This window comes from Elaeis guineensis, chromosome 11 (genome assembly GCF_000442705.2).
Source record: "Elaeis guineensis isolate ETL-2024a chromosome 11, EG11, whole genome shotgun sequence".
In the NCBI taxonomy this organism is placed as follows: domain Eukaryota; kingdom Viridiplantae; phylum Streptophyta; class Magnoliopsida; order Arecales; family Arecaceae; genus Elaeis; species Elaeis guineensis.
The window spans coordinates 103,147,282-103,165,137 of NC_026003.2; the positions used below are offsets into that span (position 1 = coordinate 103,147,282).

Genomic DNA, 17,856 nt, shown 5'->3' on the forward strand with positions numbered 1-17,856 from the left:
AAGTCCAGCTCCCGCAGGAGTCCGGACGAAGGCTTCCAGCAGCCAGAGTCGGAGACGAAGTCCGGCTCCCGTAGGAGTCCGGACGAAGTCTTCCTGCTGCTGAAGTCGGGGACGAAGTCCGGCTCCCGTAGGAGTCCGGACGAAGTCTTCTTGCTGTTGGAGTCGGAGACGAAGTCCGACTCCCGTAGGAGTCCGGATGAAGCCTTCTTGCAGTTGGAGTCGGAGACGAAGTCCGGCTCCCGTAGGAGTCCGGACGAAGTCCGGCTCCCTTAGGAGTCCGGACGAAGCCTTCTTGCAGTCGGAGTCGGAGACGAAGTCCGGCTTTCCATAGGAGTCTGGACGAAGCCTTCTTGCAGTTGGAGTCGGAGACGAAGTCCGGCTCCCGCAGGAGTCCGGACGAAGGCTTCCAGCAGCCGGAGTCGGGGACGAAGTCCGGCTCTCATAGGAGTCCGGACGAAGGCTTCCTGTAACCGAAGTCGGGGATGAAGTTGGCTCCCGCAGGAGTCCGGACGAAGGCTTCCAGCAGCCGGAGTCGGGGACGAAGTCCGGCTCCCGTAGGAGTCCGGATGAAGCCTTCTTGCAGTTGGAGTTGGAGACGAAGTCCGGCTCCCGTAGGTCGGACGCCGGTAGAATCCCCGAGGGGTCACTCCCGACACGAACTTCGGCGGGGGGGGGGTTTTACACCCAACAATATCTAAAATTAAAAGCTACAATAATTAACATGGTTGTATATCATTCTACGTTGGTGACTGAATCGCCTAATATGATAATCAATATGAGGTAATATAAAATCTATTTACAATTTATTTTAGTATTCTTTTTTTACTTAGATTGCATCATCTAATATGATAATCAACATAAGGTGATCTTTTTATATTATAGGGATAGCGCCCATTCCAAAATACTAAATCTGAATATTATTTCAAAAATTATCAGAAGAGCAATTCATCTCATTTTTCTCATTTGGCAACTCGAGTAATTTTATTCGAGTAATCAAAGAAATAAGAGCTACTATTGAAGATGAACCAAATTCAAGAAATACATTAGATATTTGGAATAACTCTATAGAGGGTGTAGGTCTAGAATTCAAGGATTTCGAAATCCTCCATGATATAATTCATAATTTCTACATTATAAATCATGAAAATTTTGTATTCATAAAGAATGATCGTCAACGTGTGATCGTTGAGTGTGCATATAAAAGATGTGGATGGCACATTCATGCTTCTCACTTTGAAAATCATGATAGATTTATAATTAAAACAATAAATAATGAACATACATGTAGGTTAGGATTGCAAGGTCGATCTCATCCTAAGGCTTTGAAGCATGGATTTCAAATATTGTGATGAAGAAAATTCAAGATATGCCTTTGTATAGGCCAAGTGATATTGTAAAAGATATTCATCATGAATTTGGTGTGGAATTGCTATATCATTGAACTTGACATGGGAAAGAGATTGCTATCAAGGAGCTCTATGGTTAGAGGTCCGTATCTTATAAATGGATAGGATGGTATTGTGATACCATTCTTGAGACCAACCCCGACAGCATAGCGGAGTATGAAACCCTCGAAGATCAATTAAGACATTTATTCATTTCATTTAAAGCCTCAATCAATGGTTTTATAAAAGGTTATAGACCTCTGATATTCATGGATGCAACATTTATTAAGCATAAAGATGGAGGAGTTTTACTTGGTGCTATGGACGAAGATACAAATGATGATATATTTTCCATAGCATATGCTATTGTTGATGTGGAGAATATGACAATTAGGACTAATTTTGTTCGAATTTTGAAAGAAGCCTTAGAGTCTTATGTTGACTTTCATAGATAACTATTCATGATTATGACAGATAGACATCAGGGGCTTATGAAAGTATTGTCGAAGTACTTTACTAATAGCTACCACTTCTATTGCATCCATTATATCATAGATAATTTTAAAAATCAGATATGCAACATCTTTTTCTAAATTTTTAGTTGCATCTCTAAACTATCTAAGTATATTAACATACAAGTGCCGTATACATTAATATTTTATTATTTTACATGCAGATGCTTGTCTATTATTATGTAGTTGAAAAAAGAGGTTAGTTGATTTATTAGATACTGCTGCATATACTCTAAGGCTGAATTTTTTGAAAAATTAAAAAGCAAACTTATAGCAGAAGTCCCAGATATAAGTAACTTTATAATACATGCGAAGCCAGAGCATTGGACAAATTCAGTCTTTTCAGATCCACGTTGGGATATTATGATATTTAATATGGCTAAGTATTTTAATAGTTGGATCTTGGAGGCTCGACATCTTCTTATTCCTTAGATGATTGATCATATAAAATTTCAAATTATGCAATTAATGCACGATAGACGGACTCGAGGTTACAGCATCCAAATCTATCTTTGCCTCGATCCTGAAAAAATGTTACAAAAAAATGCAGAAGAGAGTTGGTGGTTATTCATCTTGATATCAAGCATCATAATTTATAGTGTAAAGGATACAAAGTACTCATGTAAGATTAACCTATAAGAATGCACTTTTTTTTGTGGTGAATGGGAAATCTTCCGGTTGTCATGTAGGCATGCATGTATGTGCATTGAGAAGATCGGTAGATCATTATATCACTTCACTGATAATTATTTTCAGGTTGAAATATATAGAACAGCATATAGAGAATCTGTCAATCTAATTCTGATATCAAGTTGAGTCAGAGTACATCAGATGAGATTATATTTTACCTCCTATCATGAAAACTCCTCCTGGCAGGCCTAGAAAGAAGAGAAGAGCTTCATAGATGGATTCATCAAAAAATATGAAATGTGGGTGATGCGAAAAAGAAGGACATAATAGAAGGACTCGTAATAAGGCTATTGAGTAATATGTAGGATTGGAGTTGTTTTGTGAGAAGTAGTATGGTTGAATGTTGCGAAAGTGCCATTCGTTATGAACTTATGAAACCTAATAATATTTATTTTTTTAGTAATTTAATTGCTTTTGACTTGAACTTATATACTTTTTTTATTGTAAATTTTGTATTTTACCTTACTAAATTTTGAATTAAACAATGGTAGTAGAGAATCTAGATTAATGAAATAATTAAATTTGGCACACTCTTAATAACAGTGCTGTATACTAGCACACTCTAATATCTCACTGTATAGTTTGAGTTTGAACTATTTTTTGAACTTTGTAGTTTTCTTATGATGTCTCCTCATGCTTGATATTAGATGTAGGTTTAAATTGAATTGTTTGGCATGTTACATAGTTAAGATGTCATCATACAAAGTAATTTGTCATTATACACAGTTTCATAAATCTGGTATATAGTTAAGAAGTTATAGTAATTGTTAATTACCACTACACTTAGCTAAATGAATTCTGCACACAGTTAAATTAACATAGTATATAGTTAATTTGCCATTGTACAAATTAAATTAACATGATATATAGTTAAATAAATATTATACATAATTAAATTAATATGTACATAGTTAATTTAATATTATTATAGTTAAATTAATATGGCATACAATTAAATTACTATTACACACAGTTAAATGAATCCTGTATATAGTTAAATTAACAATGTATACAGTTAATTTAACACTATGAACAGTTAAATAAACTCTACACATAGTTAAATTAATACTGCATATAATTAAATTAATATGATATACAGTTAATTTAATATGATATATAGTTAAATAAATATGGTACATAGTTGAAGTATATACCACGATACGCAGTTGACGTATCATGGCATACAATTGAATTGTCGCAAAAACTTACCTACTTATGTTTCCAAAACTTGCCAATGCACATCGTTAAATAAATATTGCACATAGCTAAATTAATATGATACACAGTTAACTAAACATAATACACAGTTAAATTAATATAGTATACAGTTAAATGAATCATGCACATAGTTAAATAAACACTACACACAATTAAATTGATATGGTATATAGTTAATTAAACATGATATATAGTTAAATAAATACTGCATACAATTAAATTAATACTATACATAGTTAAATTAATATGGTACATAATTAATTTACTACTACACATATTTAAATAAATATAGTACATAATTGATGGCACACAATTGACGTATCATGGCATGCAATTGAAGTATCATAGAAACTTATCTAGTTATATTTCCAAAACTTGTCACTGTACACAATTAAATGAACAATAATATAGTTAAATTAATATGATACATAATTAATTAAATATGATATACAGTTAAATTAACACTACATACAGTTAAATTAATATCATATACTGTTAAATAAATAATATATATAATTAAATTAATATAATATATAATTAACTAAATATAGTACATAGTTAAATTAACATAATACACAGTTAAATGAATACTATACACAGTTAAATTAAATTATATATATTAAATTAAATTATATATAGTTAAATAAATATTATACATAGTTAAATTAACATGGTATATAGTTAATTTGCTAGTACACATAGCTAAATCAATGCTATATAGTTAAATTAACATCAGATACAGTTAATTTAACATCATACACAGTTAAATAAACTCTGTATATAATTAAATTAATACCGTACATAGTTAAATTAATATGATATATAGTTAATTTGTCACTACATACAGTTAAATCAACTATGCATACAGTTAAATCAATATCATACATGATTAATTTAATACTGTACATAGTTAAATAAATTTTGTATATAGTTAAATCAATTCTATATATAATTAAATTAATATAATATATAGATAATTTGCCACTGCACATAGTTAAATCACTCTGTACATAGTTAAATTAATATCGTACACAGTTAAATTAATATTATCATAGTTAAATTAACATATACATAGTTAAATGAACACTGCATATGCTTGAATTAATATGGTATATAGCTAATTTGCCAGTACACATAGTTAAATTAACATTATACATAGTTAATTTAATACTGCATATAGTTAAATGGACTCTATACACAGTTAAATTAATATGATATATAGTTAATTTATCATTATATATAGTTAAATTAACATTATACATAGTTAATTTAATATTGCACAGTTAAATAAACTCTATGTACAGTTAAATTAACACTACATACAGTTAAACTAATATAATATATAATTAATTTATCACTGTATATAGTTAAATCAACCCTACATATAGTTAAATTAATATCATATATAGTTAAATTAATATGTATACAGTTAAATTAATATCATACATAGTTAAATGAATACTGTACATACTTAAATTAATATGGTACATCGTTAATTTACCAGTATACACAGTTAAATCAACTTACATACAGTTAAATTAATATAATATACAGTTAACTAAATATGGTACATGATTAAATTAACATGGTACATAGTTAATTTAACATGGTATATAGTTAAATTGTCACTACATACAGTTATTAGCCACTGCACACAGTTAACATAGGGATGACGGGGATGATATTTTTTCCAAAGTCTCGAGAGCATTTAAGAGGTCTTTGAAAGATTGTGGAGTGATTTTATAATGTTTGAAAATAAAAAATATGAGAAAGTTACTTTCCAGGCATCAAGGGCTGACCTCTGAATCTTAGGAGACAACCCCTCGGTCATCCTCTTTGAAAAAGGGACATTGACACACTATTTTTGGCCTGGCACACCATAGGGGGCAACCCATGGGAAGGCCCTTATCAAAGGCCGAAACAGAGGGCAAGTTTTTTTATGTGTCCATAGGGGGTTTCATAGCTCCGAATATATCAGCATATGCACTCTGCAATTTATAATATCATGGCACACAATTAACTAAACATGCATACGCAGTTAATTTACTATTGCACATATTTAAATAAACATGATACATAATTAAATATATATATGTCATGGCATGCAGTTGAAGTATCGTAGAAACTTACTACTAATATTTTCAAAACTAAAACCAAGATCCTGACACGTAGTTGACGTATCATTTAAAGAAATCTAATTCAACTTAGGGATCCAATTCAATTAAACCTGGCTGAAACTAGCTCTCCTGAGAATGCAAGCTAAGATCCCTTCTTATTAAAGAGGATTGTGTAAGGGTTAACACCAAAAAATAAATGCATACATGCAAAAGAAATGATGTATTTCCTTCTCGTTATATATATTATATATACTAAATATAAGAAATAAGGTTTCTATGGTAGAAACCTAGGATTTAAGGAGAGTTTGAGATAAGTATTAGCAGAGTCTCATGGAAGGAGTAGTAGTAGCAGTAAGAGACAGCAGCCAAGTAATTCACATCCTTGCATGATTTTCTTCATCAAGGTGACCTACCATCACAAAATTTCATTAACATGTACAACATCTAAGATAGAAAAGTTATGAGCCAAAATTCATATACTGACAGTTGAAGTATAATGGTATACAGTTGAAGTATTATGGTATGCAGTTGAAGTATCATGGTACATAGTTGAAATATTATGGTATATAGTTGAAGTATCATGGTACACAGTTGAGTATCATGGCACAGTTGAAGTATCGTGGCACGTAGTTGAAGTATCGTGGCACATAGTTAAAGTATCGCGATATTTAGTTGAAGTATCATGACACGTGATTGGAGTATCGTAGCACACAAGGGGTATCATGGCACACAATTGAAGTATCGCAGCACAAAATTGAAGTACATTAGCTAAACATCTAGGGTGACTTCAGAATGCATGATCACTAAAATTTCTTGCTTTGTGGTGAAACATAAAAAGTTCACTTTTTTTTTTTTTTTTTTCTAGTTTGTTTCCTCGATATGGTACTAACAACATCCTTTTCACATACAGGAATAGATGTTTGTTCCTGAAAGCAAATACATAGCCATGTATACAATCTGGGCAAAATGTCAACTTGATGAAGTCAAATATATTTTTTAGCCCCAAATTGAAGTCTACAATACAACAACAGATTTTACAGATTTTGGAAATCAGTCAGAACATAGGAACCTTCAACTACCTTGGTGTGCCAATCTCTGGCAAGCATTGAAGGTCTTTGATTTTAGCACTCTTGTGGAGAAGATTATCAACAAAATGCAAGGATGGAAATGAAAGTGTTTGGGTCAAGCTAGTAGGCTGGTTTTGCTACAGCCATTCTCACTTCTATGCCTTTGTATCTTCTGTTCCTTTTAACACTATGGATAGAATTCAATAGCCCTCAGGCATTCTTTTGGGGTCATGAGGTGGGTACTAGAGGGCCTCATCTCATAGCCGGAACAATATTTGAAAACGGAAGTCTTGTGGTGGTCTGGGTATTCAAGATTTGAGAAACAGGAAGTCAGCACTCATGGCCCATTTAGCTGCCGAGGTTGTTCTTCACCCGTTATCCCTGTGGCCTCGTACTGTTATTGCCAAGTACAACTTTGCTGGTTCATTTAAAAAAGCATGACTACACTAGAAAATAAAAACGTTTAGCAATTTGGAGACAAGTCTGCCAAGCCTCTTGAATTGTTAAACATAGCTTTTGCTGGCAAATAGGTACTGGACAGCAAATTAAGCTTACTCATGATCCTTGGCTGTGCAATATTCCAATTAAGAGGCTTCTTAAAACAATAATTGATGATCCTCAGACATACATATATACATACATACACACACACACATACATACATATATACATACATACACACACCACACATACACACATACATACAATAAATGATTCTATCATTTATTGTACAGGGTCAGTTTACTTTAATCCCATAAAGTAATTTTGGCTAATCAGCTTATACTATATCTAACATCCATTGGGTAACGAGGAGCCTGAAACTGCCGAATTAGAACATGATATCAATTACTTAAATGATATTAGTATCATTTTGCTTATAATATATTTGCTTATATAATATCAATTGCTTCTTTAATGTTGCACATGCTGATGAGAGAGCTATTTTGAAGTATTTTAACTGGTCTGAAAGGAAAGCTGATGCATTAAGAGAAGCTGCATGTAGATATACATTGAACTTAAACAGGTAGAAGTTGAAGTTTCATCTTTAAGGAATGATGCCTCCGGCACCGGCATACATGAGTAGAGCGGTTTAACTGGTACACACTTAAATTAACCTGGTACATACTGAATATTGTATAGTAAACAGTTACATTGCAGCACATACACAGTGATTATAAAATTAACATGGTGCACATTCCAACATGTCATATTGTAGAAAAAATTTGGATGATATTAAATATAAAATATGTATCAAATCAGTACAAGGATGAAATTTACAATTAACATAAACTATCAAGATTGTTTACACAACCATGATGTCCGAATCTTTTGTACTTGGCATCTTCTTGATCTCACACCATGCCCAAAATTTTTTATATGTAACACAGTATCCATGGAACAAAATATTTTTTGCAACCCAACTCTTATATAATGACGTATTCTTAAAATCATCGCGCAATAGTCTCAAGCTATCTCTTGTGAGGATCTCTATAAATATCAGCATATTTACTCCACAATCTACGGTATCATAGCTCTACTACAGACAGTCACGAACATATCAAACTTAAACTTTAGGGATATTGAATCCTACTCATTCTGACAACCAAAAATGCATGAATGTTACCTACACACATATGGTGCGAAATACAATACATTAGTTATAGATGTTGTTACAAATAAAAGTAATAAACAAATGTGGAACAACGTTACACATATATTTATTGGCATTATCTGATACATTGAAGCTCCACATCGAGTTGTAGCAGTCAAAGCATTGTTCCTTTAAACTTGAAACTAAGAGGTACCAATGCCATGCTGTATTCGTCAGTATGAACAAGTACCTATAGTGCTCGAGATCTGATAACCGGATATTAGCTATCCATTTCTGTATATTTGGTTGTGCTGAATCTATGATCTAATTGGTGACTTTAGAGATCACCTTAATGACCCCTGAAAGGCATTGAAGCACAACAGTCTACACCAAAAAAGAGAAGAAGAACATGGGTAACTCGTAAGATCCATTGCTTAAAAATAAAATGTATGCTTCTGATAAATTTCATACCTATATCTCATAAAGCAAAAACAAAGCAACATTCTCCATGGACTCCCTATACTCTATATGGAATAGCTCCATAATATGGAAGTATACATTAATGAGTGGTACATAATCAAAAAAAAAAAATTGTTAAGACCAAAAAAACACAGGAGCAAGGAAAACAGGTGAGTAGTTAATTTTTATACATCACTGCGTAGCGGCCCATTATTAAGGAGCTGATCCAATACATGACATGTGCAAGAAGATTTAGATGTATTTTGATCCTCCCAGGTAGTCTCGTTACATAAAACATACTGGTATTAACAAAAGAACTCTTGATGAATAATGAGATAGAGGAAAAAAAAATATTCTATTGACTTACTTAGAGTGATCATTGTCAACATAGAAATCAATTAATGCTTTAAGAAATAATGGGTATACCTTTCTCCTTCCCATGATAGGTGTGCCTCTATGCCAATCGTATTGGCCTATTTGTCAATATCGATGTTTCAACATCTATAAGAAAATTTTGAGTACATAAGCGTATTGAATGTTTAATATATGTCATACAAGCACATAATACAAAGACAAAAAACATCACAGTGATTTAAAAATTAATATATGAAAAAAATTTAAACCTCTCTAGGAGGGATGGATCTCCTTGGTTCTTAACAGATTGACTTAGCTCCATCAGTGTAGTAGTGATAGGCTCCAAAAATGAAGACCGATGAGCATCTGGATCACTCTTATTGATGGATACGGCCATGCTTCCTTCACTTATGTTCCTTTCTTATTATTTCTTCCTTGCATGTTTGTAGGTCTTGGGAAGGTATGATATGGCCTTTCCCTTCTCCATTGGTTATCTCTCATGAGCTCCCATTTTCACTCATCTGCATAATGAGGACACATGTTTCACGGTGGCGTATTCTTTCTCATACTCAACTTCAGCCACGAAACTGACCCGATAAGAATAAATATGTTGGACATAATAAGTATTTATATTATAATAAAAAAACCATATCTTTGACCATAAATTAATGATAACTACCTCCACCGTTTCTCTACTATGAGGTATAGTAAGGGCAACTTCAGCAGGATGGGGCTCTTCACCTGCAAAAGAATGCTCTACCCTCACCTAATAATAAAGATTATTTTGGTCAAGAATAACATCGTATCAAAATTTTTGTATTATAACTACAGCATCGTACTCACCTCAGCAGGATCTGGATTCATGCCTGCAATGTCATCTGCGGGCATTAAATTCTTATCGCGGAGCATCTTCTTAATACATGAAAGACTCTTATAGAAGGCAAGAATCCGTGCATCCTCTGCTACGACATCCTTGATGGGTTGAGGGTTCTCTAAGTGAAAACCATGACTAATTAAGGACATCTCAACTATTGTCATATAAGTCTCTAAAACATTAATTAGATGCCATCTGGGCTGGCTAGATGATGGAACCTGAAAAATCACAAAAAATCTTAAAGATTATATGCAATAAGTAATGTACAATGAGGAGCTATATGTGTTCCCATATAGTAAAATTTTAAGTGTGCCATTTAAATATACTGTGCCAAATAGCATGCCGGCACATAACAGCTATGTGTTAAATGGAAATAAGTGTATACCATATAAAGACAATTATATACTACAACGAATAAAAAAGAATGTAGCTAAATATTAATTATCTGCAAAGGCATTATAAGTGTGTGTGAGGTGGATTTTACTATATACCAGCACATAGCATGTGCGTGCCAAATAGAAAATAATATGTAAGTTATGTAACTAATATGAAGTACAAAAAATAGAAAAAAATCAGATTTTTTGTACATGCCAGCCCCTGTATCGAAATTGCAAGCTGTGGCTTTCCTTGTGAGAGGAGGTGTGCCTCATCCTCCTTAGGCTCTATCCTTTGAATCACCTATCAAGGACAAAAAAATTTAGTTATGCTTCAATTAAAATATTTATGATGTCAGATACAAAAACTAATATCTCAAATCTTTTCAATTTCTTTATAGCTTCGGTGATCGCCTCCACCTTGCGAGGGAACGGGATGTTGTTCCAACGTAAGAGATGGGGATAAATGAATGATGGTCTATGGTTTCTAAGTAGACTGTTGGCATGCTCAACAACCCATACCTGCATAAATAAAGCAATATAAGTATTATATTTTAAAGGAATCTAACTGTATACAATACCAAAATAATATTAGATTAACTATTTACCATAATAAATTAACTGTGTATCATACCAAAATAATGTTAGATTAACTATATACTATAATAGATTAACTATATATTATGATAATGTATATAGATTAACTGTATACTATAGTAAATCAATTGTGTACCAATATAGATTAACTGTGTACCAATATAGATTAACTATATACCATAATAAATTAACTGTGTACTATAATAGATTAACTATATACCAATACAGATTAACTGTGTGCTATAATAAATTAACTGTGTATCATAATAAAATAATTGTGTATCAATATAGATTAACTATATGCTATAATAGATTAACTCTGTACTAATATAGATTAACTATGTACCAATATAGATTAACTGTGTACTATAATAGATTAACTGTGTATCATAATAAATTAACTTGTATCATTCTATATTAACTATGTATCATGCTAGATTAATTATGTACCATGTTAAAGTAACTGATACCATATTAGATTGACTATCAAATAATTAAATTAAAAATAAACATAGACAAGTTTACCATTAGAGCCACCATACATCCATCCATATACTCAGCAGAGCCTCTTCCGATCGTGTTCCTTATGCGCATACTCTTTGTTAGGCCAGGGATTTACTATCAAAGAAAAGAAAATACTACAAGACCCCAACTATATGATCCTAGATGGTCCAAATCATCAAGATATGAACCTAATGCCTTAAGAACATGGTAGTGTATAGTTGGAAAAAGAATAATTATAAAAAAATAAAGAATCCAATACTTAGTAAAGTCTTCCATATCCTATAACCCAGACCTCAACAAGAGACATCAGTTTATTTTTAACTAAATCCCTTGTAGTCTTTTTGTGGTCATCATCAAAAAATCGGATGATGAGGTCTGACTGAACCCTCCCCTTCTGATACAATTCAATCTCATCACTCGTAGCCCTCAAACCAAGGATGAGAGCAATGTCAATCCCCACAAAAAAAATCACAATCTTACCCAACCTAAAGCCTTCCTTCTCATCATCCCAAAGGGAGAGCAATGCATCCAATAATGGCCTACTTTACTTGATGTATGGAACTTAGAGCAAATAGCCAAATGGAGTTGCAACCACCCTTGCCTTCTTCACCTCAGATATGGACTCCGTAAGGATTACCATAATCTTGACATAGTAGTTGAAATAGCACATTCCATTTGCCATATTCGTCGAATCAATACAAAATTCTTTGGTTTTCCTTGAACTAGGTATCATAATACTACATCACAAGTCAAATTCAAAGGATACATATTAGATTACATTATCATAAAAGCTAATTTTGACTAACAAAATCAAATACATATGAATATGGTTTAAACTCAACTTGTGCATGTGGGATCTTGGGCTGAGCTCAAGCAAATCAGAGTTTGCTCATGTTTGGCATGTGTACTCCCTTACTGGGTAGTGCTTAGGCTAAAGCTTTAGGTGCCTGCTTCACCTACTAGTATCACCGAGTTGGCAATTGGGTAACGGTTGGGTGGTCCCTTCTGACAACATTGGTCTAAGTTACTTTACAAACTTATGTAATTTCATATTTTTATAAACTCATACTAGAGTTTTGTGTATGTATAGTGGGTATGCAAATTTTCTTCTATAGGGCTTATGTGAGATGGAGAATGTACATTTCTTTTTTTCGAAGCATGGAGACATCATTAAAATAAGATTTATAAGTTTTAAAAAGTTTCAAATTTTTAGAAAAGAGGACAAACGATTGGTAGGACTTTGTATTTTTATTTTCTAGATAGTTTTTTAGTAGCATTACTCTTTCCAATATTTTTTTTTCTTTTTTGAATAATGGTTTGATATTTTTGTTTATCAACAAAGACTCTCTTACTGAGGAGCTAGATTGCATCTTATATTACTAGATCTTATTAGTAGATCTTAATCATTGCAATTTCATCAGCTATTTTTTAATCCCCATACCGACCATCAACTTGATTGCAACCAACTATATTTTCATGTGGTTACTTAAAACAAACCATGAGCATTCATGTGATTAAACCGATTGATTATATTTAGAGAATCCATTCATAAGTAAGAGAACACCCACACTAAGTAAGTGAACAATTCATAAGTAGTACCGACTGATTATTTAAAGCAAACAATGAGCATTCCTGCAGTCCCATTCATAAGTAAAAAAACCCCTGCTCTAATAATGTGCCGATTGAAACAGCTAAAATCCACAGAGAGAAGAGAGGGGGAAAAGAGAGAAAATAGAAGAAAGAAGAGAGGGAGAGAGAGAGAAAATTATCGATGGGTCTTGCCTCCACTCGTGTCCACCACCTCCATCATCATTACTGTCGAAGAGAAGGCCACAGAATAGCACCGTAGCCTCTGCCATCGATAGCGTGAGTAAAATCATGCTGAAAAAGGTCGTCGAAGGTACTCATCGGGAAGAGGAGAAGTAGGGAGACTACCATATTTGATTGGGGGGTACTTTTATCTCATGAGGGGCTTAAACTTAAATTCCTATTTCTAATGTACTGGGAGTTATAGGTTTGATCAACAAGATTTGAAAGTTGAAGTTTGGTCCACAAATGCATGGGGTGTTAAAATCTCCTTTTTTTTTCAGCAGTGTGTTTTTATCTTTTTTCCTTTGAACCTCTCTCGAGTACTCTTGAAACTTTTCAAGCTCTCACGATGCCTACCTTCTCTCTGCTCTCCTCACTGCCACCTCCCATCGGTCTCCGTCATCATCTTCCTCCCCATCATCAATAGTATCAGCCTTTTCCCTCCAATCTCCCTCAGGTGCTTTCCTTCCCAGAGATGCCGATCTCCTCTCGGCTCTCTTCATCGCCATCTCCCACCAGTCTCCACCATCGCCTTCCTCCTCATTATCACCAACATCGACTTTCTCCTCCGATCTCCCTCGGGTGCTTTCCTTCCCATAGATCTCCAAAAAAGAGAAAGAAATGAAAGGGAAAAAAAGGGGAAAAGAAAAAAAAATTGATCAATCTACATGGGAAATGGTTTTGCCTTTTAATTCCTTTGTTTGCATTGATTTTTTCCATATTTTTCCCTAGTTTTGCCTCTGCTTTTTCCATTCTCAGGAGTCTGAATTGGGTGGGTTTTGTTTTTTCCCCAAGCAATGGCAGTGCTTTTTTTTTTTGCTCCTTGCTACCACTTCTCACCGGTCTCTTAGTCCCTGTATCATATCATGAGAATAGGGCCCCATAAACTGAAAATCTTGTAGCTTTTAGAGAATCCTTTTGACCAAAAATTTTCAAACTCTACAAAATATCATACTTCCACCAAGATAAAGCTCTCAAAACCTCAAGGGACCAACTCACACAAAATCCCATATGCATGAGAAAGAAACCCAATCGGAACCTAAGAAACCCCCTCTAATCTCTCTCAAGTGCTCTCCTTTGCCATGGATCTCTGAAAAGATAATGAAATGAATAGAACAAGAAGTGTAAAGGAAAAGGGAATGATCATCTATGTGGGGAAGTTCTCATCCTTAATTTTTTTTCCATCTTTCCTCTATTTTCATCAATTTTTCCTATGTTTTTCCATTTTTCCACTATTTTCTCATCCTCAGGAGTCCCAATCGGGTGGGAGGCTTGGAGTGGCCGAAGGGGAAGCTTAGACAATGGCTAGGGTTTTGTGTTGGGTATTTCATTTCTTTTTTTTCCATTCTGGAGATTCTCAATTGCGTGGGAGGCTAGGAGCGGCAAATGTGTCTAAAGATTTAAGGCTCAAATCATCTCATTCATCTGATAATCAAGTTTGGATAGCGAATATCCGAGGGACAAATCCCAAATCTAAATAAATTTTAATTTTAAATTTTAAATTCACCCCAAATTTTAAATTCTAAATAAAAAAGAAAAAAAAAGAAAAGCCCTAGCTAAAGTCCCATTGAAGGCCTGTGCTCTCCATCAGCCTAGGACTCCTTTTAGCTCTTCACTCTAGGTAGTGACGGTAGTCAAACGGGATCCAATGGTATGCTTTGATGATGGTGAAGGCCGGAGAATGTGACGACCTCAACTAACCCATTCTATCTCTCATGCTCTGAGTAATGCTCTGTTTTGACTAAGCTGAACCTCTTTCCATCTGTATCTAGAGTTACAGTTGATGTTATTGAGTGGATTTTTATTTCACATTTTCACACTTCTAGATTTTAATTATATTTTTTGCTCTACTTATTAATGATAGAGGAAATTTTGTGATGGCTTCTATTGCATTTTGAAGTTTTAGATCAATTTGGAGTTCAAAAGTATATGTTTGAATCAAGTTATCTATTTGTTGCATTGTTGTATTATTGTTGACTGAGTAATTTTTATTCGATAGTTTGCTTTGTTTTATTAGAAAATTAAAAAATAAAGTGGATTATATTAGTTAAATAACCCTAATTCCTCAGAAAAAGATTATTTTGGAGATTTCTGAGATTAAATTTAAGATTTCATATTGAAATATATAGAAATATTTAAATTTATTATATATGGTATGAAAAATATCCAAAGATCAACACAAATAAAGTTGGCCATTTTGGTTGTATGAAATTAAAACGTGTGTATACGTATTTGGTTTAAAAAATTGGTAACTAAAAAAATAAATTTAAAATTATGGATTACATTTGTTGATTGATTTTAAGATTTATATTCATTTAAATTTAAGATTTTGTTATTCAAATTAGATTTTATTCGGAAGACTAGTTAAATTTTGAGCCTGAAAAGGTATAGAGCCATATGAATTTAAACCTTGGCATTTAGAGGAACCGGCATACAAAACTACATTCATTTAAATTTTAGATTTGATCATTCAGATCATATTTAGTATTGCCTATCTTAGATATTCTCTTATTACCATAATGTATATCGATGATTTAAATTTATAGAGAATTTTAAAGAGTGAAAATACTAAAAAGAGAAGGATAAGCTTTGAAGAAATTAGACATACCTAAGGTACTTTGTTTGATCAGGTTTCACATAGAGTGACTAGAATAACTTTGAATTTTGTTTTAGATAGTCTATGTGATATCTTTTTTAAGTTAACTATTGAAATTATTATGGACTAAGAAATTCATGCATGATTGAGTACTTTGTTATCAGCTAATGACATGAATATCAATCATGATCCAGAGTAAGTCCTTTCCAAGGGCATTGCATGTTTCACAATAGGAAGCTATATACACTTCTTTATTTATCCCAATTTTGAGAATAAGCTATCTTGACATATTATTATTTTTTATTTTTTCTAAATATTATTAAATCTTTATTGAGTGTTTTGCTATGAGGTTATTCCAAAATAATATGATAAAGGTGGCCTCCGAATTAATTTATCCCTATTTTTTTATTTATAGTTCTTGAAAGAAGATTTTGGTGATATCAGCTATCTATTTGCACATATTTCTTTTTGTAAGAGAAATATCAAGAAATAATGAGTTCTCTTTCATCTTTTCGTTAGATGTATGTCCTAGAAGCCAATATGACTGACACAATGTAATAAATCTAGAGCATAATTTTATACTTAACATATTGATTTGATCAATAAAAGGATAAGTTTGATTTTTATTCAAGAGTGATATGTCCTTGAATCATCCATGAAATTAATACTTCGATACATATTCTTAAAGTGTTAAGAATTAGAGGCACGTATAAAATTTCTAAATACTCTCGATCATAGTATCATCATGAGGACGGTGATCGATCTGGATAGATCGGTACACAGATCGTTTCTTTCGAGATAGATGAGTTTTTGGTCTATAGCGTAGAGACATTGAGCGACGAGTGTGGATAGTTGTTAGAGAACAATTAGTACTGAGTGTAACCATACGAGATATCACTTGAGTTTCTACTCGATCGTCAGTGATTGTCTCGATGATGTAGTTATGAATGATCTTTTAATCTGCGATGGTACGATTGCTCGCAGTGAGGCTACTGGAGTTTGACTGACACATGAACATGGCTTCAATGATACCTTGTAGTGAATGTTGGTGATAGTCGATCCACTGTAGGAGTAGGATCGCATCTAGATAGAATCTATCGACTTTGATAGAGAGGAATAGTTCTATAAAATTTGAAAGACTAGGTCCGAGAGTTTGTAGCCATAACAGTGTGATTGATGAAAATTTTTTTTATAAGAATCATAATTGAATTTGAGCTAATCAAATCTATCATATAACTGATGATGAGGTTCGACAATTTATCCATGACCTGCCATCTAGTTGGGACTCACGATAGAGAGACTGAATTATATGTGAACTACATTTTGAGATTCTATTTTAGTTCTACTAGATTACCGCTACATACTGCTAGGTGTCACTGATGGATTATGAGAGCTTACTAGGATTATTCAGATCAACAATCCTTGATGAGTTAGAGTGAAATCATTTCGATCCATTGAAAAGAGTTTCAATGATACTATGATAGAGATCATTGTATATCTCACTACTAGATAGAATTGAATCTATGGGATCACATAATAAAGGATTAGATCTGAAATAAGCAATTGGACTTATGAAGTTTTAATTGGGTTTAGAAAAATCTTATTGGGTTTAGGATAACCTTACTAGCACATGGTTGAACCCAATTTTCTTTTTGCACTTGAATTATTTATTTGATAAGATTAATTCGAGTTAATTATCTACTAATAAT

The 17,856-nt window shown here is 33.1% G+C and overlaps 1 long non-coding RNA gene and 1 pseudogene across 1 annotated transcript; both read right to left on the reverse strand.

The window, feature by feature from the left end:
• Nucleotides 1–8,742: 8,742 nt before the first annotated feature.
• LOC114914632 (uncharacterized) lies at nt 8,743–9,934 on the reverse strand. The gene is made up of 3 exons (XR_003802179.2): nt 9,663–9,934; nt 9,466–9,540; nt 8,743–8,964 (listed from the first exon to the last, which is right to left on the reverse strand). It is a non-coding gene; the product is annotated as an uncharacterized lncRNA (long non-coding RNA).
• A 34-nt stretch (nt 9,935–9,968) lies between these two features.
• On the reverse strand, nt 9,969–12,424 carry LOC114914637 (uncharacterized; annotated as a pseudogene).
• Nucleotides 12,425–17,856: the final 5,432 nt, after the last annotated feature.